Source organism: Sceloporus occidentalis, unplaced genomic scaffold (assembly GCF_023333645.1).
Source record: "Sceloporus occidentalis isolate IW3139 unplaced genomic scaffold, rSceOcc1.0.p SCAF_340, whole genome shotgun sequence".
NCBI classification, from domain to species: Eukaryota; Metazoa; Chordata; class Lepidosauria; order Squamata; family Phrynosomatidae; genus Sceloporus; species Sceloporus occidentalis.
The window spans coordinates 509,588-537,559 of record NW_028317320.1 but is presented as its reverse complement, the minus strand read 5'-3'; positions in this window follow the sequence as shown (position 1 = coordinate 537,559).

Genomic DNA, 27,972 nt, shown 5'->3' with positions numbered 1-27,972 from the left:
TGCCCAAATAAAGGAAGACACGGCAGAGTTAAGGCCCCTAAAATTATATTGATATAGCGTGAGACGTTCCAACTCTGCTTGGATGTTCCCACTGAGGGAGGAAAAGTTAAGATGCTATAGATTTGTATCATTTTTTCGGCAAGGTGGAAGAACGGGCCCATTGTAATTGAATGATACAATAAAACAACAGAAACAGCTGAAACAAATAAAATAACTGCCTGAGAGAACTAAAGCAAACACAGCCATCAACTACCCCCCTACAATTAGGACAAGAAATACCTGCATTTTCTCCTACCATACTCAGCCTTTCTTGCCAACTTACTCCCTCTCTTGCAGAGTTAGAGAATGCAAATAACCTCAAAGACAGACAGGGAAAAGAACCTATATGCTCATAAAGCAGAATCATGGCCCCTACAGAAGTGGAACAATCAAAATAGACCAGTTACCTACAACATGAGTGTATTTTACAATGTGATTTCAACCCACTAAGCCAAATATCCCACCTGTAAAGCTTGTTCTACACCAGCAACTCTGCATCCTTCTACCTTCTCTTATTTATCCCATGGAAAAATACTATGCCCAAAGCAACATGTTTGCTAAATCCCAAAGGCAGAAAACTAATAAAAAGACAAGTTTCAGAGGAAAGACACTTTTGCTGAAAAGGTAGTGGATCTGTTAACCTCCGAAAATCAATCCTAAACATGACAGAATGCAAATATCGGTGAACTCAGTTCTGGATGAATTGAAAACACACTCTAATCGTCTGGAAGAGGAGGCGCAAATGGGCGCCTATGAAGCAGATATCGACAAACATCGTCAAACAATCCTGACACTAAAGGATAAAAATTACCTTTTGGAACAGAGGTTGGAGGACTTGGAGAACAGGAGCCGTATAAATAACCTCCACCTACTGGGACTTCCGGAATTAATCTCCGGCAATGTCAGGTTCATCCGCTCCCCTCCAGCCCCTCCCCCAGACCTTCTTCGCCTGTCTTGTCTCCAGAAGAACCTATGCAACTGGGTGCTACCAAACTGTCTTATACTTAGAAAACTCTTGGGCGGGCTGAAGGTTTATGTCTATATTGCGGAAAAAAAGGTAATTTTGTTCGTACATGCCCTAACAAGCCGGGAAACTTCCACGACAAGTCCAGACCAGCCTTGCCTGGATGAGCATACTTCAGCTCCTAATTTTAAAGACTGTTTTCATGTTCCCATTTCCCTGGAATGGGGTGGGATGAAGATTTCTTCATCAGCAATGATAGACTCTGGAGCTGCTGGTTCATTCATCGATAATCATTTTGCTCTCCTTCATAAAATTCCTATCATCAATATATTTCCTCCCATTGCCATTGATGGCCGACCTTTACAATCTTCGTTCATCACACAACAAACTTCTACTATATTACTCTCTGTTGGAATATTTCCACGTCATTTCAGTGTAACAATTGGTCTGACAAGGCCCTTCTGGCCTTTGCCCACCTTAAAAGGGCTTTCGCGTCTGCTCCTGTATTAAGACATCCTGATGTCACCAAGCCTTTTGTCATTGAAGTGGACGCCTTTGAAATCGGTGTGGGGGCCATGCTCTCTCAAAGGAGAGAATTTAATCATAAACTCCATCCGTGTGCTTATTTCTCTAAGAAATTTTCTTCTGCAGAAATAAACTATAATGTGGGCAACCGTGAACTCTTGGGTATCGTTTTGGCCCTCCAAGAGTGAAGGCACCTTTTGGAAGGGGCAAGGAATCTCATAACCATCTTAACCGATCATAAAAATTTTGAATACGTTAGCCATGCCAAAAGGCTTAATCACAGGCAAGCCAGATGGTCCTTGTTCCTCTCTAGATTATCCTACCGTCCCGGGTCTAAGAATATTAAGGCTGATGCCTTGTCTAGGCAGTTCGTGTCAGATACAGACGTTAAATCTGAGCCTGAACCTATTATTTCCCCATCTCAGATTATTGCGTCGGTTTCCACTCATGTATACTCACATCACGCGCATATTCTTAAAGCTCAAGTTAAGGTACCCATTCATAGTAAATGGCCTATGGATACCCTGTGTGTTCCGGCTTCAGAAAGACATAGAGTTCTGTCCTGGGCTCATATGACCCTACCTGCTGGACACCCTAGTGCCCGGCGTACCTTGGGCATTGGGGGGGGTGGGGGGGGGGGGGGGGGGGGGGGGGGGGGGGGGGGGGGGTGGCCTAATATGAAAGCTTCACATTCTAGACCCTCCGGTTTACTTCTGCCTTTACCTGTTCCCTTTCGTCCTTGGACACATCTGGTCATGGATTTTATCGTTGACCTCCCACCGTCCGAAGGCAATACTGTTATATGGGTTATGGTGGATTGTTTCTCCAAAATGGCGCATTTTGTTCCACTCCCTAAATTGCCTTCAGCTCCTGATTTAGTTCCTATATTTGTCAACAACATTGTACGTTTATATGGCATTCCGATGCAAATAGTGTCACATAGGGGGGGTACAATTTACGGCATTGTTCTGGAAAACCTTTTGTTCCTCGTTATGGATATCCCTGGCTTATTCCTCGGCATATCATCCCCAGACCAATGTCATTTCATAAAGAACGAATCAGACTTTAGAACAGTTTTTACGTTTATTTATAAATGAGTATCAGGACAATTGGACCCGGCTTTTACCCTGGGCCGAATTTGCTAGGAATAACACCATTCATGAATCATCGACAATTACTCCTTTTTTTGTAGTTATGGTTACCATCCCTCTTCTCTGCCCAACTCCTTTTTTTATGATTTTTATGTTAAACAATTACTGTCTGTATGGAACAAAATTCACCACTCTTTATCCAAAGCAGCCCTCAATTACAAACAGCATGACCCTTGCACTGCCCATACCCAGGAGGTTCCCCATTTCCCAAACCCGAAATAAAAGACAGACACCAGCAGGATTGGATTTAGAAAAGGCCAAGACATTTATTTAACAAATGTCTCGACATAACTTTATTTAACATCTTATAAATTATTGTAAAAAACACTTTAATAATAACTTCTGTATAAATACTATACAGTCTTCTGTACACCTGTGTACAAACAATCAGCTGGCTGATCAGCTGGCCTGACAATGGCACACTACCCCTTCCGCCGGATACCACAATCGTCCAAACGACCACGGGTCGGATAGGGGAGCTCCACCTTATGTTTTTGCTTAATCCTGTACAGGGAGGGCATTAACTCTAACCTCTAACCAAAACAATCAACTCGCCACTCCCATTATCCTTCAAACTTCTCCAGGGAACTCCTCCGCCATCAGCAAAACAGCAAAAAAAAAAAAAAAAGAAGAAATAAGAGGGGAAGGGGGAAAGAAAAACACCGCCAACATGGAAACACACAGCCAAAAAACAAAAGGGGAGGGCGGGTGGCAAACTGCTCCTGTGGTGTTTAGTAATTGCCCCTGCTTAGAGGGGCTTTATAGCCCTGTCCCCTTCCCCCTACAGTCACGTTCCTTGTGACTTCCTCCCTCGTTCCCTGTGCATTCTCTCCTCGTGCTAACCCTTTTTGAATCCTGCGAAAAATTAATCGCGTTGCCTATGAATTTAGCCTTCCCTCCTCCCTCAAAATGCCTTGTGTCTTTCATGTTTCCTTGCTTAACCCCTTCAGGATCGGAATTTTGATACTAATGTGTCGCTAAAGGACCGGAGCCATTTTTGTGTTTTTGCTATGTCTTTCTTCAACTGTAATTTCTCTCATCAATTAGTGCACCCACACAAATCATACATTGGGTTTTTTTCAGCACAAGTAGGGCTATCATATTATCCAAAATATATTCATTAACTTGTCCTGATTTGGAAACCACGCAATATGGCCAGGATTTTCATCTTTTTTGACCAGTACAGGGCAAATATTGCAAGGCATGCATCACGTTTTTAAAATGTAATTTTAACCCCTTCAGTACCGGGACGTACCTGGTACTTCCTGGTTAACAGTCACCGGTAGACCGGGACGTACCAGGTACGTCTCCTCCAAAAAAACGCCCCCACATCACCACAATCGCGGTGATCGTGGGGGCGCTGCTGCTGCTGTCTGCCCAGGAGTCCTGGGCAGACAGCACAGCCTGTCTAAGCCCGCCCCCAAGCCCACGATCACTCCCACGGAGTGATTTTGTAGGCAGAAATCGCGGTTTCAGCTGCCACAGGCAGCTTCATGGAAGGGGGGGTGTTGAATGGGTCCCCACACAAGTGTGGGGACCTGATCCAACACCCCCCTGCTGCCTGATCGCTCCATGAGAGCGTCAGTGCAGCGTTAACCCCTTCAATGCCGCAATCGCGTCATTCAATGCCGCGATCGCGGCATTGAAGGGGTTAATTCCCATTTTTTAGGGGGTTCTGCTGCTGGTGGTCTGCCTGGCAGACCAGCAACAGCAAAAACGAGCCCCCAGAAGTCCTCTGATCAGTCCTGTAGGACTGATCAGAGAGACTCCTCCCCTACAATCTCCAGTCTATTGGAGATTGTGTCCCAGCTGCCAGAGGCAGCTTCAGGGACAGGGAGACAGGGTTCTTTGGTCTCCACATGAGTGTGGAGACCAGCCCCCCCCCACCCTTCCTCAGTTAACCCCTACCCCCCTCTTCCTCAATTAACCCCTTCAATGCTGCGATTGTGTATGACCCCCATCGCAGCATTGCAGGGGTTAATATTAGTCCCCACAAGCTTGTGGGGACTAAATATCAATCAATGCTGTGCTTCAATGGAGCATCAGCATTGAAAGAGTTAAAAAAAATAATGTAAAAAAAAATAATAATAATTAAAAAAAAAATGAAAAAATAAATAAATTAAAAAAAATTAATAAAATAATAATAATAATAAAAAAAAAATAACAGCACTGACCTGAAAGTCCAGGGTGCTTCCAGGTCAAATGCTGGGCTGATCAGATCGCTCCTGGCCAATAGGAGTGATCGGATCATTATGGCAGCCCACGGATGACCCTGCTCTACAAAGAGAGAGGGGTCATCTAGGGTAATTATGAAAAAACACAAATTATTAATAAATGAAAAAATCATAATTATTACCTGATCACTTGTCGGTGACATTTTAAGTCGCTGATTATTGATCGGTCTCCCTGATTGATGTCAGCGGCCTAAACCTGTCACTTACAAGTAATCTGATGAAAAAAAATATTTAAAAAAATTTAAATGCACATGTTCCAGTTTTGCCCTCATAGCTTCCTCAAAAAATACATGAACCATGCATGTGAGGCCTTGTTGGAACCGGGGGGTGTTGGTGAACAAAATGTGGTGTTTTTTTCCCAGTGTTACACATATGCTGTGCAAGAAATAAATTGCAACATTGAAATGTATTTGTTAAAAACGCAATAAAATAAATTTTCCGTGAACTTTGGCAGACATCAGTGAAGAAAAGGCTTGCTGAAAACTGTTAAAACTACCCTAGTTGAACACCTTGACTTGTCTACTGTTCATAAATATATACTTTTATGGGGTAATTTACAGCAGGGGGCTTCCAAAATGTCCCAAATGGGATATGGGCCCAGGAAACCAATTTCTGAAAATTCCAAATGTGAAAACGAAAATGCGCATGTTCCAGTTTTGCCCTCATAGCTTCCTCAAAAAATGCATGAACCATGCATGTGAGGCCTTGTTGGAACCGGGGGATGTTGGTGAACACAATTTGGTGTTTTGTTCTGCAGTTGCACATATTCTATACAAAATATAATATAAAATCTAAAACAACATTGCAACATATGCAAAAAAAACCCCCAAAAATATAAAAATACCTCAAAATTTGGCAGCAATTGGCGATAAAATCCGTTTGAAAAGTGTCAAAATGACCCTAGTTGTACACCTTGACTTATCTACTGTTCATAAACATATAATTTTGGGGGGGTAATCAGTATCTGTGACAACTATTGCAGTTATTAGACTACCATGCCAAATTTGAAAAAAATTACATTTCAAAAACGTGATGCATGCCTTGCAATATTTGCCCTATACTGGTAAAAATAGATAAAAATCCTGGCCATGTTGGGTGGTTTCCAAATCAGGACAAGTTAATGAATATATTTGGGATAATTTTTTCCCATTGGTTTAATGTGTGTACAATTTGTATGTATACAAAACTGTAAAAAAATGCGTACTACCCAGCTTACTATGGTTTCAAATGAAAGCCCTACTTGTGCTGAAAAAAACAATATATGATTTGTGTGGGTGCACCAATTGATAAGAGAGAAATCACAGTTGAAGAAAGACATGGCAAAAACACAAAAACGGCTCCGGTCCTTTAGCGACACGTTAGTATCAAAATCCCGGTCCTGAAGGGGTTAAGTGCAACAGTGGAAGAAAACACCACATTTTGTTCACCAACATCCCCTGATTCCAACAAGGCCTCACATGCATGGTTCATGCATTTTGTGAGGAAGCTATGAGGGCAGAACTGGAACATGCGCATTTTAGTTTTCAAATTTGGAATTTTCAAAAATTGGTTTGCTGGGCCCATATCCCATTTGGGACATTTTGGAAGCCCCCCACTGTAAATTACCCCATACAAGTATATATTTATGAACAGTAGACAAGTCAAGGTGTTCAACTAGGGTAGTTTTGACAGTTTTCAGCCAGCCATTTCTTCACTGATGTCTGCCAAACTTCACAGGGAAATTATTTTATTTCGTTTTTAACGCATAAATTTCAATGTTGCATTAAATTTCTTGCACACCATAAGGGCAACAGTGTAAGAAAACACCACATTTTGTTCACCAACATCCCATGATTCCAACAAGGCCTCACATGCATGGTTCATGCATTTTTTGAGGAAGCTATGAGGCCAAAACTGGAACATGCGCAAATTTTCAGAAATTGGTTTACTGGGCCCATATCCCATTTGGGAAGCCCCCCCACTGTAAATTACCCCATAAAAGTATATATTTATGAACAGTAGACAAGTCAAGGTGCTCAACTAGGGTAATTTTGACTCATGTGGAGACCGAAGAACCCTCTCCCCGTCCCTGAAGCTGCCTCTGGCAGCTGGGACGCACTTGCTGGATCAGGCAGCAGGGGAGGGTTGGGGCTGGTCTCCACACTCACGTGGAGACCAAAGAACCCTCTCCCCCTGTCCCTAAAGCTTCCATGCCTACAGGAGTCATCAAAGGGCTTTTGCTGTTGCTGGTCTGCAACCCTTCCAAGGGTTATGGTCTGGAAGAGAGGTCATGGGTTAATTCTAAAGATTTGCATACTCCCGCGTTACTCTGGTCATTTTATTGCAAATATCCCACCAAACCTGTGACTTTACAGTCTTCGGCCAGCCCTCGAGGAGGGGGTAATGTCACGGTCCCGGGTCCTGGTGTGCAGAGGTCCGGTTGCGGTTCATGGATGCCCGAGGTTAAGATCTCAAGCTCCGTTTCCAGGCATCTGCGCACATTCCCTGGATTACCAAGTCCGCTTCCCGATCTTCCTCCACTGACGTCCGTCAGGCCGATCGTCGGTGCAGGAAGTGGGAGGTGAGGTCTGGGGATTCCGCGACGAGCAGAATAAAGGCTGTTCGTTGCTATAGGAACCCCCAGAGGAAGTTACTTACCGGTTTGCCGGTCGCTGGAGGATCCACTGGGGGCGCAGCTATTACCCACAACTGGAGCCGTGGGTCAGAGGGACGTTTAAGTTTTTAAAGTGGCGCCAGATTTAAAAACCTGGTAGTACTCTTCATCATCACCCTTTTGTGGTCCATTATAAAAGTCTGTTAGTTGTTGCTGTATTACTTTTGATCCTTCGCCTGTGTGACTATCCCTTGCCTGCTGATTTTGTACCTCTGCCTGTGACTCTTGTTTACCAATCTGGCTCGCCTGAGTACCCGCATTGTGTATCTGAACCCTGGCTCTTCTGACTACCCGCATTGTGTATCTGAACCCTGGCTCTTCTGACTACCCGCATTGTGTATCTGAACCCTGGCTCTTCTGACTACCCGCATTGTGTATCTAAACCCTGGCTCATCTGACTTCCAGCATTGTGTAAGGACACGGCTATCCTGTTCTACACTTTGGAGTTCTCCGTTCTACTTACCTGCTTCTTGCTGCGCTTTGCTGCTTCAGCTCAGTACCTTTTTCTGCCAGCATGGAGGCCTCCTCACTGTTGGGATTATCTAGGTCCTGGTTTACCTGGCGGTTCTCTAGGCAGAAGAACTTCTGCGGTGAGTGCCCCTTGTGCTAGCGTTCGTAACAAATACCAGGAGAGAGTCCAATAGTTTGGGTCTCCAGAGGATGCCAAGTAATTCCTAAATGCCCTACCGAACTGACAAATGAATTACTCTTTAGCAGGCCAAAGAAAAGAACTAACTCTTACTCGAGGAACCTGAACCAGCACTACTACAAATGCAGAATGGAGGTGGGGTTGGGCTTGGTCAAAAACTACCTTTGGATCCAACAAAAGTTCCTCTGATCTCTGACAGTCGGGGAAGGTATCCGCGACGGACGCAGACAACCCCCGCTGCTAGCCACACCTCCTTCCGGGTGCAGCGGACGTTGTCTACGCGGATTGCGTAGACGTCAACCCGCTGCCCCGGCAATACAGCAGGAAGCACCGGTAAGTGTGTGTGGTGTGTGTGGGGGGGGGAGACAGGAGGATCCAGGTCCCCTGCAACGGTGCGGGGGATCTGGATCTTAGTCTCATAATCAGACCTCTATTTGAGGTCTGATTAGAAGACGACCCCGATTAGAAGACGAGGGGTATTTTTCAGAGCATTTGCTCTGAAAAAAACCTCGTCTTATAATCGAGCAAATACGGTATATTGTGGGACAATGGCTCTTAACATTTTTCAGTGTTGCTGTTTAGCTGTGATTTTCTTCTTTCTCATTTCGTGCTCCCACACATATTATATGTTGGTTTTTTTTAGGACAAACAGGGCTCTCATTAGATACCATTATTTTTATCATATCATCTAATTTACTATAAAAAAAAATGATAAAATATGGTGATTTTTTGTTAAAAACTTACTTTTTCTCACTTTTTAAACAAAAAATGTTTATTCATCTGCAAAAACTAATGAAAAAAACCTGCTAAATAGATTCTACTATTTGTCCTGAGTTTAGAAATACCCAATGTTTTTGTGTTTTTTTTACTGCACGTTATGGGGCAATAAGTACCAGTAGCGTTTTGATATTTCAAAACCATTTTTTTCCCCAAAGCTGGTCATTCTGCCCCATGTGCTATTTCGGGTATCTTTGAAGCTGGCCAATGAAATTTACCCCATCAAACCATATATTTTTAAAAACTAGACACCCCAAGGTATTTCAAATGCTGGTATTTTAATCATTTCCATGCATTAGTTCTACCATCAGCCTTTGTCAAACTTTATGGTAGTAACATTTTTTTTTATTTTTTTCACACACATTGTACTCCAGGTATAAGTTTACAGCTCCTGCCAAACAACACCCCAATATGTAACATAATTAGAGGACAGATCGAGAAGTAAAAACATAAGAATAAGAGGGATTCCTGAAGACATTACAAATACACAGTTAGAAGATTATTTAACTGATCTCCTTTTAACTTTCATCAAAAAAGACCGTCTAGGGATATCACCTCTAGAAAGATTTCACAGACTGCCTAAACCTAAAGATTTAAAAAAACTCGGAGGTCCCAAGAGACGTAATTGTTCGTTTCTACAACTTTTATATCAAAAACTTATTTATGTTTTATATGTACTTGAATTTTTAAAAAAATCTCTGCAAAAAGCACCATATAAAGACATAAAACTTCTCCAGATCTTTCACTTGCATCGAGGATATTCAGAAGACAATTCACAAATTGTATCAAAATACTCGAACCGAACATCAGATATAAATGGGCTTTTCCTTCAAAACGTATTATCTTCTACCAGATGAAGACCTTAACATTTCTAGACCTTCCACAAGCGGAACATTTCATATCCTCATTAACACCTAAAAACCTGACGCAGGATGAAGCAGTCTGAGCGAAATACAGCGATTTGAGCGACTCTTTGGCATCTTTGAAATTAACTTGCTTTATTTACAAATAACATCAATAGCGTGTTGTATATATATATATATATATATACTATATATTATTATTTTTGTTTTATTTTTGTTTTTGCACTCACACTTCACATTTTATACACTATCGATATATATATATATAATCAATTTTCTTCTCAGACAGGATTCCCTAGTATTTAATTTCATCTCCATATATGGATTTATTCATCTTAAATCCCTCGCAGGGACCACACCTACACTTGTTGATTTTTCTTTATACATTTATTAACCAAATTTACATATTCACACTACATCAATCTTCATCACACACACGCCACATCCCACACTATCGATATACCATATTTGCTTGATTATAAAACGACCCCCCAAAATCTTAATATTAATTTAGGAAAAAAAGAAAAAGCCTAAATATAAGACGACCCTATAGGAAAAAAGTTTTACTAGTAAATGTTAATTCATGTAAACAATTTTGTTTAATAAAAGCTATGATTGAGAAAAAAATGTTTTTGCTTTTTATTTCCTAACCTGCCCCCCAGTTTTGCACATCTGCCCCCAGGCTTGCCACTGTGCCCCATGGTATGCCTTTTAACCCTCTAAATGCCACTCTGCTTCCCTGGTATTCCTTTTAACCCCTTATACGCCACTCTGCCTCCAGAAATGCCTTACACCCCTTTATGCCACTCCGGTATTTAGGGGGTTAAAAGGCATATTATGGGGCAGAGTGGTATATAGGGAGGTATAAGGCATTTCAGGAGGCAGAGTGGCGTATAGAGGGTTAAAAGGCATTCTGGAGGCAGAGTGGCATTAAGGGGGTTAAAAGGCATTTCATAGAGCACTCTGCCTACAGAAATGCCTTATGCCCCCCATTTAATACCCCCCCCAAAACTTACCGGTGCTTCTGACTCCCTGCTGTGTAGTCGGGGCAGCGGGTAGACGCCTACGCGATTCGCATAGGCAACTTCTGCTGCAGCCGGAAGGAGGTGCGGTTAGCAGCGGGGGTTGTCTGTGTCCATCGCGCATACACCCTCCGGCTGTACCGGTGTGGTAAACTCTCCTCTCTGACAGTCAGGGAAGGTCTACACGATGGACGCAGACAACCCCTCCTGCTAACTGCACCTCCATCTGGCTGCAGCGGAAGTTGCCTATGCGAATTGCGTAGATGTCTACCCGCTGCCCCGGCTACACACTAGGGAGTCAGAAGTGCCGGTAAGTTTGGGGGGGGGAGTGTCAAATGGGGGGCATAAGACAGGAGGATCCAGGTCCCCTGCAGCGCTGCAGGGGATCTGGATCTTAGTCTCATGGTCAGACCTCTATCATCAGACGAGGGGTATTTTTCAGAGCATTTGCTCTGGAAAAAACCTTGTCTTATAATCGAGCAAACACGGTATACATTAGAAATACATTTTTTTTTTTGGGGGGGACAGTGATTAATCACAAATATGTAAATTTTAATAATGTCTCACTAATATTTTATTTCATTCTCACTTACTGATTTACCATTTTAAATCCCTCACAGGGACAACACACTTACACTTGTAATTTTTTACTTTTATTTTTTTGTCTAATTGTTAGCACCTACGCATGATTCAGCCTTATACTCAGATGGGGCAAATAGTACATAAAATGTCTTCAGGTACAGGTTGTAAGTATGAATGGATTCGATATGTTGTTAATGTATGTTTGGACGGCAACAAGGGCTTTCAGGGTGGAAGTAATGAGATGGTAATCAATCTATATGACACTTAGATTGGCATCCATCAATTGCCAAGGACTAAACTTTCCCTATAAAAGAACTTTCCTATATGATATGCTGATTCGAGAAAAAATAGATATATGTTTCTCACAGGAAACACACTGGAAAAAGGGACTTCCGATTCATTGGAACTATAAGAGATATTCTATTGTTTTTACGTCCAGCTTAGACCATAAAAAGAAAAGAGGAGTAGAAATTTTTATAAACGATAGAATAAAATTTGAAGAGTTATACTTCGAGAGTGATCACGAAGGTAGATATGGGATTCCTATATGTAGGCTAAAAGAACAGCCCCGGAGGGAAAGAAATTGGACACAGGGGCCACATGAATTTAGTGCGGACAAGGTACCCATGGTCAGGCCTGTTGAAGGGGTTAAGGCATGACTAAGGAAAATTTTGGCACTGAAAGTGTTAAGTTAGTGGCATGTGCAGGGGCAGAAGGGAGGGGGTAATTACCCTCCCTTAGGGGTATATAAGGAAGGGTCGTGGCCTATAGGGGCAACCATTTTAAAGAAAATTTTACCTTTTGTCTTGCAGGTTCCAGATGGCTTCCAGTATGGACTCCCTGCTCCAGGAGCTTCAGGAGGCTGCCGGGGGTGATGTCGAGTGGCTCCGGGAGCGGCTGTCCGGGGTCCTGTCCTCTTCGCCTGCTCCGGGACCTTCGTCTGCTCCTGGTTCGTCGAGGTCCGGTCGATCCAGGGTCTCCCGTCCCCCCGTCAGACTGAGCCCGGAGGTGTCTGGCCGGAGAGTGGCTGCCGCGTCTCCGGCCCGTCCTTCGGCCCGTTCGGGGCCTACCAAGCGCCGGAGTTCCCGCCCGGCGAGATCCAGGAGGGCCGGCAGGCCTCGCCCGGAGGTGCAGCCGCACCGTTCATCCCCGCCGCAGTCTCCCTCCAGCTCCGGGGAGGAGCTGGGCGGCGCGGTTGAGGGATCCGTTGCCGGGGTGTCCGGAGCTGCTGGGGCCGCTGGCGCGGTCCCCTCGAGGTCCGGCGATGCAGGCCCGGGTGCGATCTTCGCGGGGAGACGCTTCCCCGCCGAGGGCTTCAACCTCCACGCAGGCCGGATCGCGGCCTCGCTTGCGGGCCAGTGCTGGGACCCCTGGAGTGCTGGGTGGCCGTGGAGGGTCAGGAGCTGCTGCTTCTGGCCGTCGCTCGGTTGCTCCACGCACCGAGGCGGTGGATGAGCTGCTGGACACTCCTGCTGCTTTCCGGCCCATTGATTCTGCTGCACATTCTCCGGAGGCTGTGCCTTCTACATCCACCGCTGGGGGCGCTGCATCTCAGGGTGAGCATTTGGTTCCACTGTTTTCTCCTATTTCTTTGCACTCTGCACCTGTTAGTGGGTTGGCTGGGAGTGGTGGGAGTTCTTCTGTGTTGCTGGGGAACTCGCCTGCGGTTTCTGGGGATAGCTCGGCGGTAGCGCTCCAATTGCTTTCAGTTTTTCGTGATCTGGTTGCGACATGTGGTTTGGGGGGTCAGGGTGCATCGCCGGCGCAGGTGTGGGGGACATGTGGGGCGCCTGGGGCTGGAGGTCTCAGTGCTTTGCGGAGTGGTGGTGTTGCACCGGCTGTGACTGGCGTGCCGTCTGTTCCTGTTGCTGCGCCTGTTGCTGCGCCTGTTGCTGCGCCTGTTACTGCGCCTGTTGGCGCTAGCAGCGTGTCTGCCGACCCGGCCGCTGGGGGTTCGCGCGCTGACATTGATTCTGTTCGGCTGGCTGACGCTGCCCGTGGAGAGGTGTATGTTTGTTTTGAGGCTCCTTTGGGTACGCATTTAAAGCAAGAAGTGAGGGACAAGATTTGGAAGGGGGAATATGTAGAGATTTTTTCGCTCCTTCCTCTGGAGAAGTTCAATCTGGATAGGCCATCTAAGAATGAGGCCACTAAGAAAGAGGATGAGGAGAAGCGGCGATACCGTTTGATTCCTCGCACCTTTTCTAATTGGCTGCAGGCTTTTGCAATTTTGGCCAGTGTAATTGGTCAGAAGGCGCCTGAGCATTATTCTGGGTTGTTTTGCTACCTTGACTCGATTGGGGAAGCGTATCGGGTTTATGGTGGGCAGGCGTGGCTGCGGTATGATGAGCAGTTCCGTCAGCGCATGGCGGTGCGTCCTGGGGTCCGTTGGGACCATAAAGATATAGCACTGTGGCTGCGTGTGATGACGCCGGGTCGTCCTGGGTCTCAGCCTTTTCAGGCGGGAGCCGGCACTTCCGGATCTGGGGTGTCGGCTGGGCAACAGAAGGGGTACTGCTGGAAGTTTAACGAGGGTCAGTGCAAGTGGGGCACGTTGTGTCGATTTAAGCACGAATGCTCCGGCTGTAGTGGCGCACACCCGCTTACTAAGTGCCTCAAGCGGCAGAAAGGCGGCAAGGCCGGTGCTGGAAAAAGGGGTGACTCCGGTGCGGCTGGAGATGATGCTACCGTGGCTGATTAAATACCCCGATCGGGATGCTGCCCGGTTGCTGGAGGAGGGTTTTTGGGACGGTTTTCGCATTCCATCTAGGGTTGGGGGTTTATCTGCTCGGTCGCGGAACCTTAGGTCGGCGTTGGCCAACCCGGCTGTTGTTTCTGACAAGTTGCTAAAGGAGGTTCGGTTGGGTAGGATGGCGGGTCCGTTTCCTTCCCCTCCTATCCCTGATTTACGGGTGTCCCCGTTGGGCCTGGTGCCCAAGAAGGAGCCGAACAAGTTTCGGTTGATCCATCATCTGTCATATCCCAAAGGGCAGTCGGTGAATGATGGGATTGACCCGGCTCTGTGTACGGTCTCTTACGCGTCGTTTGACAGGGCGGCGCATTGGGTGAGGGTGTCGGGTAGGGGGGCGTTGTTGGCGAAAGTTGATATTGAGGCTGCTTTCCGTCTCCTGCCTGTGCATCCGGCCAGTTTTCATTTGTTGGGGTGTTTTTGGGGTGATGGGTTTTTTGTTGACAGGTGTCTTCCTATGGGTTGCTCCATTTCTTGCTCGTACTTTGAGAAGTTTAGCACATTCCTGGAGTGGGTGGTTAGGGAAGTTGCGGGTCTCCCTTCCATTATTCATTATTTGGATGATTTTTTGTGTGTGGGTCCGGCGGGTTCTTCTCAGTGTGCGGTTTTGTTGGCCATGATGCAACAGGTGGCGCGTCTTTTCGGTGTCCCGCTGGCTCCTGACAAAACTGAGGGGCCGTGTAGTTCCTTGTGTTTCTTGGGTATTGAAATCGATTCGGGGGACATGTCTTATCGGCTCCCTGAGGCGAAAGTGGTTGAGCTTCGTTTTTTGGTTGCGAGTTTTCGGCGGCTGCACAAGGTCACTTTGCGGCAGTTGCAGTCCTTGTTGGGAAAGTTGAATTTTGCGTCGCGGGTTATGCCGATGGGCAGGGTTTTTTCAAGGCGTTTGTCATTAGCGACTGCTGGGGTATCGGCCCCGCATCATTTTGTGCGGCTTACGGGTTCCCTGAAGGAGGATCTTGAGGTGTGGGATTTGTTTCTGCGGGACTATAATGGTCGGACGTTGTGGATGGAGGAGCCGGTCACTAACGTGGACCTGGAGTTGTGGACGGATTCCGCGGGAGCGGTGGGGTTCAGTGCTTATTTTAGGGGTAGTTGGTGTGTGGGGAGCTGGCCGGCCGGCTGGGCTCGCGCAGGTTTAACTAGGAATTTGACTTTTCTGGAGTTGTTTCCCATTTTGGTGGCGGTGGAGGTTTGGGGTGATCGGCTCGCTAATCGCCAGGTTCGCTTTTGGTGTGACAACCTTGCGGTGGTTCAGGCAATTTCTAACCTTACCTCTTCCTCTGTTCCCGTGTTGCGCTTGTTGCGGCGCTTGGTGTTGCGTTGTCTTCAGCTTAATATGTGCCTCCGGGCTTCTCATGTTCCTGGTGTCGACAATTGTATAGCTGACTCCCTTTCTCGTTTGCAGTGGGACCGATTCTTCGCTTTGGCGCCCGGGGCAGACACGGTGGGCACGGTTTTTCCGGCTTGGATGTGGAGTCTGGGCGAGCTGGAGTAGAGGTCCTTCTGCAACGTTCTCTGGTCCCTTCTACTCGTGGTTTTTATGATCAGGTTTGGGGTGAATGGAGTGCGTTTTGGGCTGAGGCTTCTAGCCTGGAACAGGGTCTCAGTAGGGCGGAGGGCCTGTTGTGGCTGGTGGGTTTTTGGTTTAGTAGTGGGGTATCTGTTTCGGGTTTGGGTTGCCGGATGGCGGCGCTGGCTTTCCATTTTAAGGCTGGGGGTGAGCCTGATTTCACGAAGCACTTCATGGTCCGTCAGGCTCTGCGGGGGTACCGGCGGGGTGCTGTTAGCCGGGATACTAGGAGGCCGGTTTCATTCCCCCTGCTGTTGGATTTGGTTACTTTTCTTGACGGTGCTTGTGTGTCGCGGGAGGAGTTCTTGTTGTTTCGTCTGGCGTTTGTTCTCGCCTTTTTTGGTGCCTTCCGTATTGGTGAGCTGGTGAGCCCCAGCAAGACTGTCCCTGGGGGCCTGATGTTTGATGATGTTTTGCTCTCCAGTGGGGGTGTCCGGTTGGGTCTTCGGAGGTCCAAGACAGATCAGGAGGGCAGGGGGCGTTTTATTGTTTTGCAGGCTCTTCCCGGCTCTGCGGTTTGTCCGTGTGGCTGTCTGGAGGCTTATCTTGCGGTTCGTCCTCGGGTTGGGGGGCCTTTGCTGTTACATATGGATGGTTCCCCTTTGTCTCGGTTCCAGTTTATTGCCTTGTTTCGGCGGGCTCTTGTTAGCCTCGGTTTGTCGGTTAGTGAGTTTGGGTCCCATTCCTTCCGGATTGGGGCGGTTACGGAGGCGGCGCGATGGGGGTTGCGTCAGGAGGTGATTATGCGGTTGGGTAGGTGGGAGTCTAGCCGTTTTCAGTCGTATGTTCGTCCTCATTTGCTGTTATGGTTGGTTTTTTGACGGTTGTTTTCTTTGTTGTTTTAGGAGCAGTTTGGATCCTGGGGCACTCCTATGTCTTCTGGGCGGCGCGTCGGGCTGCTGTGCGGCCGAATGGGAGGCAGCTGGGTCTTGATCCCGCGCTATTGACTGTCCGCTGGCTCGGTTTCCGAGGTATGCGTTGGGATCGTGTGTCCCGGGAGGTGTCTCGCCACGTTCGGATCCATGGGGTGCCTCGGATCCTGCTCCTTCATGTCGGTGGGAACGATTTATGTTCGGTCCCTATCTGGGTGCTGATAGCCGATATTAAGGCGGGCCTGCTCCAGCTTTGGGCCACTTACCCGGAGACTGTGTTTGTTTGGTCAGAGATAGTTCGCCGTTTGCGTTGGCGTGGTGCCAACTCATTGGCTGGTATTGAGAGGGCGCGCAAGCAGGTTAATAGGTCAGTTTCGCGTTTTGTGGCTTTTAGGGGGGGTGTTGTAGTTAGGCATAGGGACTTGGAGGGCGACGTTACGGGGTTGTTCCGTGACGACGGTGTTCATTTGTCCGACATTGGTCTGGACATTTGGCTGCTGGATCTTCGGTCCGGCCTGGAGAGAGCCGCAGCTGTGTTGGGGAGCCGGTGAAGCGCAAGGGGGTCGCGTTCTCCGGTCTTGGCCGGGTACTCTGGTTTTAAGCTGGTACGGTGCAGGAGTTAACCATCTAGGTATGGTTACTTGTGGTGCACAGAGGTGTAAGTGCAGGACACTCCAGGGGCATGCGCCTCTGTGAATCGTAAGGTCATGTGACTGCCGCGCTAGGGGACGCCGGCAGTTTCAGCAGGGATACAGGTGGACACGCCCATACCAGCAGGTTACTTATTTGGTTATTAAGTTGGTTATTAAGTGGTTATTAAAATGTTTACAATTGGTTATGTTATTTATATATATTGTGTCAAATTGGTTATGGTAATAATATTTGACACTTTGTAACATGTTAATAAAGGTTGAGTGTCGCGGTGCTGAAGTTATTTCAAGTCCGCACCGCGGACAAATAATTCCATATCTGACATTTAATAAAGCTTGTAAAATAAAGAAGTGTCTCTTGTTTTATTTTGTAAAGAGGTACCGAAACTGGACGCTACTACATTCATGACACGATTTACACATTGGTCAACATATATGCTCCAAATAAGTCTACAGTTACATTTTTAGAGAAACTTTTTGATAGGGTTCACAAAATTTCTAAGGGTTTCTTGGTGATAGGAGGAGACGTGAACTGTATACAAGACGTTAAGCTGGATAAAAGCATGATGCACAGACAATACCCTGATACTAAAACAAAATCTCTGGCCAAATCTTTTTCGCTGTGCCTCGCACGTAACAATCTTTATGACATCTGGAGAACGAATAATCCATCTGTGAAAGACTTTACATTTTATTCTTTGGTACATCAATCTTACTCCAGAATAGATAAGTTTCTAGCAGATAGTAAATCAACAGAAATTCGTAATTCCGCCTCCATTGGAAACCGGATATGGCCAGACCATGCCCCAGTTTTTATAGAACTTAAAAACAAAGTGGAATCTAAAATAAGATCTAACTGGAGACTTAATGAATCTTTATTACTATCCCCAGTTTTCAAAAAACAACTCATTAATCTGGCGAAAGTGTTCATAGAAAATAATGCAGTTTCCGAGGCGACTCTGTGGTGTGCTTTTAAATGCACCATGCAAGGTTATATTATAAAACAAGGTTCAATTATTAAGAAAGAGAAAGGAATGATCTTCTCAGATCTCTATATTAAGTTGGCACAATTAGAAATCAGCAATAAGCTGAACCCTTCAACTCTAGAGAAGAACAATTCAATTTATGATTAAAGAAAAAATAATTGTCCAATAGTCCAATAGATGTTTGTTGAAGCTAAAACAAGTCTGGTATTATAGCAGTAATAGAGCCAGCAAAAACTTAACAAATAAGATTAAAAACAGAACAAATAGAAATAGAATTAATAAAATCATTTTTAATGGTAAGCCATATTTAACTTCTAATCAAATAAGTGAGGCTTTCAGACTATATTATAATTCATTATACAACTTGCCAGATACAACAAAAGGATAAATCTCAGATAAGTTCTTTTTTGGACAGGCTGTATTTACCCAAACTCTCTATAGATAAGCTGGTCGGTTTGAATACCCATTTCCAGCTTCTCGAAATATTATATGAAATCTGCTGAAATTTAAAGTTCCTGGCCCAGATGGGTTTTCTGCCCCTTTTTATCAACTATTGGATGCAATTATTAGAGGCAGATTTATTTAGTATCGCTTCTCATATAAAAAACAGAGAGCCCAGGATGATGATAAAGACTCCCTGCTCTTACGTTTGTATTTTCTAGAGACCCGAATAAACAATGCCCCTCAGACCAACTTATTGCGGATATTGGCCGTTAGACTTCGCTTAGCTGAGATTCAAGCTGAACATACAGCTCAACTGAGGCTCCATCTACGCCAACGCTTTTATTCTAAAGGGAACAAAGCCGATACTAAGTTGGCGAATAAACTTCGCCAGCGGCTCTAGCGTGCCCCCAATTTGTTTTACCACTCCACTTAAAAACCCCTCTCATATAGCTGATAGGTTTGCATCTTGCTACTCCTCCTTGTACAATCTCCACAACGATGTCTCTACACCTCAACCCACGATAGAATCTATCAGGACATTTCTTGACTGTGTTTTTACCCATTCTCACGGAAGAGATGACCTTACAATTAGAGGCCCCTTTACAATTAGATGAACTAATCCACAGTTAACCAGTTGAAAAGAAATTCTACCCCTGGACCTGATGGCTTGACAAGCTATTACTACAAAACTTTTTTTTTCTATTTTGGGCCCTCATCTTCTCTCTTTATTTCGATCCTTTATGTCAAACCCAGATAAATGTGAAAATTTTCGCCCCATTTCGCTTTTAAATAATGATATCAAACTTTATGCAAAAGTTATAGCTAATAGACTTTCTTTAATACTTCCCTCCCTTTTGCACTCTGACCAAGTGGGATTTGTGAGAAATAGAGAGGCAAACGATAACACGCGTAAATTTATTAATGTCTTGTGGGAAGCTTCTCAAAAAAAGTTTCGATATTTGTGTTTTGATATCTTTTGATGCGGAAAAGGCATTTGATCGCCTCCATTGGACATTCCTGTCATCGGTTCTCTCTAAATTTGCTTTTCCACTCTCTCTAATCCAATCGATAATGGCACTATATTCCTTCCCCTCGGCCTCGGTTTCCTTTTCTGGATTTATATCCATTCCTTTTCAGATATCTAATGGGACGTGCCAGGGTTGTCCGCCTTTGCCACTCATTTACACTTTGGCACTTGAGCCATTAGCTCAACGTATACGCTCGGACCCTTAGATTACGGGTATCCCTTCTATGACAGGTGAAGAAGTCATTTTAGGGCTATTTGCAGATGATGTCTTGGCTTCTATCACTAACCCTTTAACTTCATTACCATTGCTGCTACTCCAATTCCAACAATACGCCGAAGTCTCCTACCACAAAATTAATGTACACAAAACTCAAGCGATGTCTCTTAACTTACCTGATCAATTGTCTACCTCACTACACGATTCCTACGCTTTTGATTGGAGGAAAGATTATCTTCTATATTTGGGTATTAAGCTACCCCGCACCCTGGCTAAACTGAATGAGTCTAATATTTTTTCTATTTGGAAACAAGCTTTACATGATCTTCTACGGTGGCGCTCCTTTGATCTCTCGTGGCTTAGACGTATCTCATCTATTAAGATGATGATTCTGCCGAAACTCCTATATACCTTTAGAGCAGTCCCGACCACCATTTCCCGTAAATTTTTAATACGCATACAGACAACTTTAAACAACTTTGTTAATATTAAAGGTAAATTGCCCATTTCTAAACAAGCATTGTACTCCCCTAAATTTAAGGGGGGCTGGGAGCCCCTGATGTTCTGACTTACTATAGAGCCACCATTCTTGCACAGTCGATCATGTTTAGTTACCGAGCGCTACCTCAATGGGTTAAGCAGAAAAATTCACATATTCACCTGTATTCTGTGGCTCAACTACTTTGGTTAAATCTGTATTATCGACCACAGCTACCAACACTTCCTCCCACTACACTTTGCACATTTCCGATCTGGAATCAATTGGCCAAACACAATCCCGCTCTCCTCCATATCACCAAAGCCACACTGCTTACTTCTCTGGAAATTTTGGTTCTAGAGTTACAACTGCGCCGCTGGAATAAGGGTGGGTGATATTTTTCATAAGGGTTCACTTTGATCTTTTTCTGACATCAGTTCCACATGTGATATCTCCCTTTGAATTTTATAAATTTTTACAAATTAGACATTTATTACAATCTAAATCCTCAACATGTACAATTGATATTTTTTCAAACTACCCTATAGTTCAGATGTGTTCTAAAGCCTCCTCTTCTAAAGGTATGATTTCAATGTGTTATAATTCCCTTCTAAATCACTTTTGGGAAAACAAGCTTCCTCATATGTTAACACGGGAATGGGAACTGAACTCTTCATTTCCTCTCGAGATATGGCTAGACGCAATGTGAGGTTTATCACACTGTCTTCATCACATTGAGCTGCAAAAAAAAAGATAACCTGCAGATGGTATCTCACCCCGACGAGGCTATCCCATATGTTTTCAAGCTAAAGACACTATGCTTCATGTTTGGTGGTCATGTCCCCCCATTTCTCAGTTATGGGAAAAGGTGTTTCATCAGCTTGAAACCAACTTACATATTCACCTTCCTTTCACACCACAATTGGCATTGCTTCATATGTTCCCTGATGACATTCCTTCTCCCATTAGGAAGCTGGTAATCCATTTTTTCTTGGTTCTGAAGCTAGTAATCACCCGCAATTGGAGATCGGCTACGCTCCCGAAACTAACTGACATTTTCCACCACTTGGAACGTATACACGTCATAGAAAAACTATCTTTTCAAAATGATCAATTGCTCCACTTATGTAATAAAATTTGGGCTCCCTGGTCCCAACTCCAGCTTTCTCCATTATGGCAAGGTTAACAAGTATCGAATTAGTGTGGGGTCGCGTCCGGTCCCTTCCCTTCCCCTCCTATTGTAGTGTTTTCATGGATTAAACCATACATATGCGAAATATTGGTCGTTTGCTGTTATTGATGTAACCATTTGACTATTCTGATCCAATTTTTTTTTTGCTGTATGGTTTATGTTCCCCGTTAGTTGCTTTTTGTTATTCGGTATTCCAGGCATGCTACAGGGTAGGAATCATGGATTAGGAGAGGCTGTTGCTACCAACATTATTGGCTACTCTTCGCCTATTCTGGGTCGTTTGGGCCCTCTTCTGACCGAACGCGCCTTTCCCTGTTTATTGTTCTGCTCTCAACGACATTGTATTGTTCTATACGCTTGTCACCTGTATGCCTGTACTTTGTATACCGTTATTGTATTGTTTTTACTAATTATACTGGTATGCTAACGCTCAAATGTAACACTGCATAGAAAAGAAAAGAAAAAGAAAAACTATAAATTTTATATAAAAAAAAAAATAAAAAATTAGATCCAATTATTTCTCCGCTCACGTTGAGAATGTTTAGCGGGCCTCTACTTAAGAAAGAATTTCCATCTGAAGTGTTACAAGCCATGATAATCCCTATTCTCAAAGTGGGGAAAGATCCAAGCAAAGTAACAAATTATCTCCCTCTCTCACTTATAAAACTTATAAACTTAGATATTAAATTTTTTTCTAAAATTTTAGCTGATAGATTAAGTGAGGTGATGCGGGATTTAATACATCCGGATCAAACTGGATTTCTTATTGATAGGAACAGCGAACAGCAAAGATAACATACGCAGAATTCTAAATCTCATTTATGAATAACAGGATACCAATCCTCCTCCTGGATGCTGAAAAAGCATTTGATCGGGTTAACTGTCCGTTCCTGGAAGAAACTTTAAAAACCTTTGGACTGAGCGGACAATTTCTTGATAATACATTGGTATTGTATAAAAATCCACAAGCCCAAATATCAGGCCCAAATTTAGATTCTAATATTTTTAAGATTTTTAATGGCACAAGACAAGGCTGTCTTGTGCCTTGCTATATGTCCTCTCGACTGAACCTCTGGCAGTTATAATTCGTCAATCTACCAAAATTAATGGAGTAACAGGCCCATATGAACATAAAAAGTCATTATACGCGGATGATATCCTTCTCACTTTAACATCGCCTGAGACATCGATTCCTGAAATTATAGAATTTATTAGAGAATATGGAGTATATTCTAATTACAAACTAAATATTGATAAATCTCAAATTATTGACTTTAATATGGACTCCTCACAAATGGAACACATCAAATCAAAATCTGCTCTCCCTTGGGGGCGGAATTTTATTGATTATCTAGGTATTAAAATCTTTCAGAATCATAAAGAAATCATTAATAATAATCACACACTTCTTTTTGACTGCCTTAAAACCTAATTAGCTGAATGGAAATAATTATAAATCTCCTGGTTGGGCAGAGTAAATACATGAAAAGCCTATGTTACTAACCTAAGTTAGTATATTTATTTAGAACTATTCCTCTCCCAGTGCCTTCAAAGATCTTAAGTCAATATAATAAATTATTTTTTTTCATTCGTGTGGTCTGACAAGAAAGAATTTCTCACTCCACCCTATTTAAAAATCTTTCACTCTCATCTCCGCAGGCTGATAGAGTGGACCATACACCCTACTAAACCTTGGATTCAGATAGAACAGTCCCTCTTCCCGGTCGACATCTCGGTCGTCCCGTGGATTGGGGGAAAATTCAGAGTCCCCAATATACGCAGGCACCCCACTATCTCCCCAACCCTTAGGGTTATCTCCCGTATGTATTCCAAGGGAGCTCTTTCCTCTTATCCCGGCCCGTTCTTCCCACTCTCAGGTAACCCTGAGTTTATCCCAGGGGTGCATAACCCCATTGTCAGATCTTTGCTCCCGGCTGGGTCTAGGGTACTTCGGATGACTCACGTGCTAACTAACGGAGACGTTAGACCTCTGACTGACCTATCACACACTCAAACTCCCTCGACACTCCTGGCCTTCTTTTACCGTCAGTTGCGCCACTTCCTTTCTAAACACGTCTCTAATCCTCTTTTCCACAGACCGCTCACAGCTCTCGAGCAGCTTTGCGACACTGGTTCGGAGCCGGCTCATCTCCTCTCCAGACTGTATGCCATAGTAGTTTCGTCGCGCCTTCCTGATAAGCCTTATTATTACAAGCTTTGGGAACACGATTTGGGCATGTCTTTCTCGTCGGAAGACTGGGACTCCATGGTTCTTATGGCACACAAGGGTTCCATCTCAAGTAAAACGCAGGAAACTGCTTTCAAACTCTTGTCTAGATGGTACAGGCTCCCTGTAGATTTGCATCGCTTCATCCCCCATATATCCTCCCTGTGCTGGAGATGTGGTTTAGATCAAGGCACATACCTCCACATTTGGTGGGACTGCATACTAATTCGTACTTTTTGGGGGAGGATAGCGGAGGTCATAGATCCGGGGATCCGTCTTACACCTGAACTGATCCTGCTACATCACACCTCCATGTCCTTTGGAATATATAAACGCACACTCACCTTTCATTTCCTCAATGCGGCTAGGACCGTTATCCCTAGATTCTGGCGCTCTGACAAACCTCCACCTCTCGAAGCTTGGCTAAAACAGGTTATGTACATATGTACTATGGAAGATTTAATTGAGACCGCCAACGGTCAAGGTTATAAGAATGATCTTAAATGGTTACCGTGGCACCAATTTCTCTTCTCCCCTAGGTTCTCAGCTATTTTCCGGTTTCCACCCCCATCCCCCTGTTGACTCCAATGCCCGGCCTTCACACACAGGATGCCTCCGAGCCCGAGTGATCCTTCTCTACCCGGACTCACCTTATCCAGTTCTGGCCTCTATCATCCTTCGTCAGCATCAATCATGCCACTTTGTTACTTTTCGTTTCGTGTTGCCTGCCAGGTGGGGGAGACCCCATTTTTTCTTCCCTTTCTCCCTTTCTATTTTTCCCATTGTTTACTGTATTCAGAATATGATTGGTACCCCCACTTCTTCGCTTTGTTGTACGGCGTTACAGTGGTACCTGTAAATGTTAATTTGACCCATACAACTCCATGGGAGTCTCTCTCTTCGCCCATTATTTTATGGATAAGGGGTACTGTTTGTTCTACAATGCTACTGTTATTTTTGACTGTTTAGCTCATGTTGTCACTTTTGTTCGAGCAACATCATACATCTATTTGTGGATATATATACAACTATGGATATGTTTTGCTACGGTATGTCTCCTCTTCTTGTACATCCATCTCAATATTCAGACATATTGTACGCTGGAATTTCTTTGTTACATACCTGTATGTATATTGATGTACTATGGTGATTGTACTTCGCTGTTTTATTATAAATAAAGGTGACTTGAATAAAAAATCTTTCACAAGGCGGACTTAACTGCCCCCAACGTTCAAAATTTATGTCTAATTTGTATGATGGGACACTTTTTGGCTTGGGAGACTAAGCGTGATCAAGATTTACCCTGGTATAATTATGAGAGAAGGAAATGCCATAATTTAGATCCATCTCAATTCTATTGGTTTAATTCCAAAACAATAAAAGATTTAGCAATTTCGAACCCCATGATTTTGAATAACATGTTCAGTTTCAAAAGAAGATTTGACTCTAATGAAACATGGTCGCTCTAGACCCCTATAGAAACACTTCAATTACTAATTAAGGATATTGACTTAAGATCTTGGCACTTTTTTGGATCAAAATAAGTGATATGGGGTCTCCTTTAGAACTATACCCTTTTAAAGAACTACAAACTAAATTTTCCCTTCCAAACATGGAATGCTTTTCTTACATAAGAATTTCAAACTTTATCAAATCTAAAATGTGGAGCCCACAGACTAGATTAGTCAGACTCCTAGAGAGTTGTTACAGGGTCACCGTACCCAAGGCTGGGTACCCCTGTTTGAGGGCTGAGGAATCACCAGTCAGTCCCTCATACGGATAGCACTCAGCTATCCACGGATCATCCAGACCACCATTCGTAGTAAACCAAGAAGAACTCTCTTTATTACAAACACACAGAATTTATAAACAATCTCAATGCAATGTGTACCGAACTCAACCCCCAATCCCATCAACCACATCCCATCACAAATCCCATCAGTATACAGGGGATGTATCAGGTGAGGGGATTACAGCATACAATGGGTTCCCCCACCTGTGTTATCCCCCCTGTAGTGCGGGTGCCGTCTGGGCAGACAGGGCTGTGTTGGCTGATTAAGAGCCCCATCCAGATTATAGGATCGTCTCTTTGAAGGCTGGGGCTGAATCCACATCAGTCTCTGGGCCGGTTACACAATAAACACAATATAATATATTACCGGGTCACAGTATACAGAACCGGACACAAAAGTGCTCCGTGACCCGGCTAAACTTCATATGACACATGAGCCAGCTAGTCTGGCCCTGTCACAGATCTCCCCCTTGACCAACGGTCCGGCAGACCAGGCAGATCCACATGGGTCTGCTGCAGGCTGTCCGAGTGGACAAAGTTCAAAGGTGCAGGCCTTAGTTCATGGCCCCCTTTGTCAGAATCATCCAGAGAAGGTGGGCCAGGGCCCTGGTTGCCCAAAAAGATAGTCAGTAGTTCTCTGTGAATTGGAGGGCGGTCCCAGCTCAGCCGGGGGCACATGGCTATCCCCCTCACCAGGGTAACAGGGGCACCTGGAGACTCTTGCTCCCTAGTCTTGGGAACTGAGTCTGGGGCAGCTGCCAGGCCAGGGCGGTTGCATGGAAGGAAAGCCCTGCTGATCGGGCCGGGGGCACTCGGGGAACCAGGGAAACACGTAGAGGTAGTAAGCGAGGCCTCTACCGGGACACTGGAGTGACCTAGGGGACACTCTGGGACAGGAACGGGTGTCCTTACGGGGTTATTGGGCGAGCTAAGCAGCTCTGCGGGGTACTCAGGGGACCCAGGGGAATACTCCGGGGCAGGGACAGGTGCCAATACTGGACCACCGGGAGGGTTAAGCAGACCCTCGATCTTTCTCTCTGGGACAGGTGCCTCTGCCTGGGCACGGGGAGAGTCAGAGGAACACTCTGGAACAGTGACCTGGGCTTCTACCAGGACACTTGGGGAACCAGGGATAGGAACCAGGGCCTGAGCCAGGCTACTGAAAGGACCCAGGGAACTCGGCAGCCCCTCTGGCGCCCTCGCTAGGTTGGGGAACGGTGCCTCTACCAGGTCACCGGGGACTTCATAGGGAACCTCTGGGGCAGTGACCCGGGCTTCTTCCAGGACACTCGGGAAATCAGGGGGATAGTCTGGGGCACTGGCTTCTACGGGCATAGCTAGGGGTTTGGTGAGGGGGATTGTGCCACTTACTCGGGCGGTGGGGACAGTCATCTCTTCTGCCGGGGTAGAGCAGCCAGGGTTGTTGGTGAGGACTTGGGTCGGAGCTTTTGGCTTCCTCCTCCTCCGCTTCTTCTTGCTGGCGAGGACCTCGGTTCTTCTCGCCAGGGCAGGGGCCGAGGAGTAGGTGAAGAGGACCTCGGTCCCACTCCCGCAAGTTGTAGTACCATGCTCCCAGTCTCCTTGTAACTCCTGGAGCTCCACTCTCCGCAGCAATTCTTTATAGTCCCTCTCGAGCTGCCATTCCTCTTGGACCAGGCAATCCATAACAGCCTCCAGCTCAGGGGGAATAGCATAAACCAGGACTTCTGCACGGTTGTCCCAGATTGTATCCCTGCGGTACTGGCAGGGGCTTCCGAAGGACGAGTCAAATTGGAAGGCATCATATATCAGTCCTGGGTCGACGGGGCTATACAGCATCAGAGGGTCGCTGTGGTCTTCACCTGCTAACTGCTGGGAGAATCCCTGGTAGCGGCTCTGGAGGTCGAGCTCTGCATATATGAGACCTCTCAATTCGTCTTCCCACTCCGGCAACGGGTTCTCCCCCAGGAGTGGAACTCGTATATCCCACATTGTCCAGTACTGTGCCCAGTACGTTTCAAAGTGGGGATGGGAGAAATCATCCCTCCAGTCTGCAGGCGCAGACTCTAACTGCCATTGCTGGTGTTCCAGCTCACACACCTCGGCTGTAACCCGGTCTGTCTCGTCCTCGGGTTCTCGGAAGGGTTGGATATCCTGGTATGATATTTTGGTGTTCTGTTCCCCTAGTCTGGGAGATACAGACCCACTCTGGCTCAGTTCCTGGTGACACATTTTAATCACCGCCGTCACTTGCTCCGATGTAGCCCCTCCTGGGTACAGGGATAGGTGCCATAGAATGTTCTTTTGTAGAGCACTCAGTCCGAGGC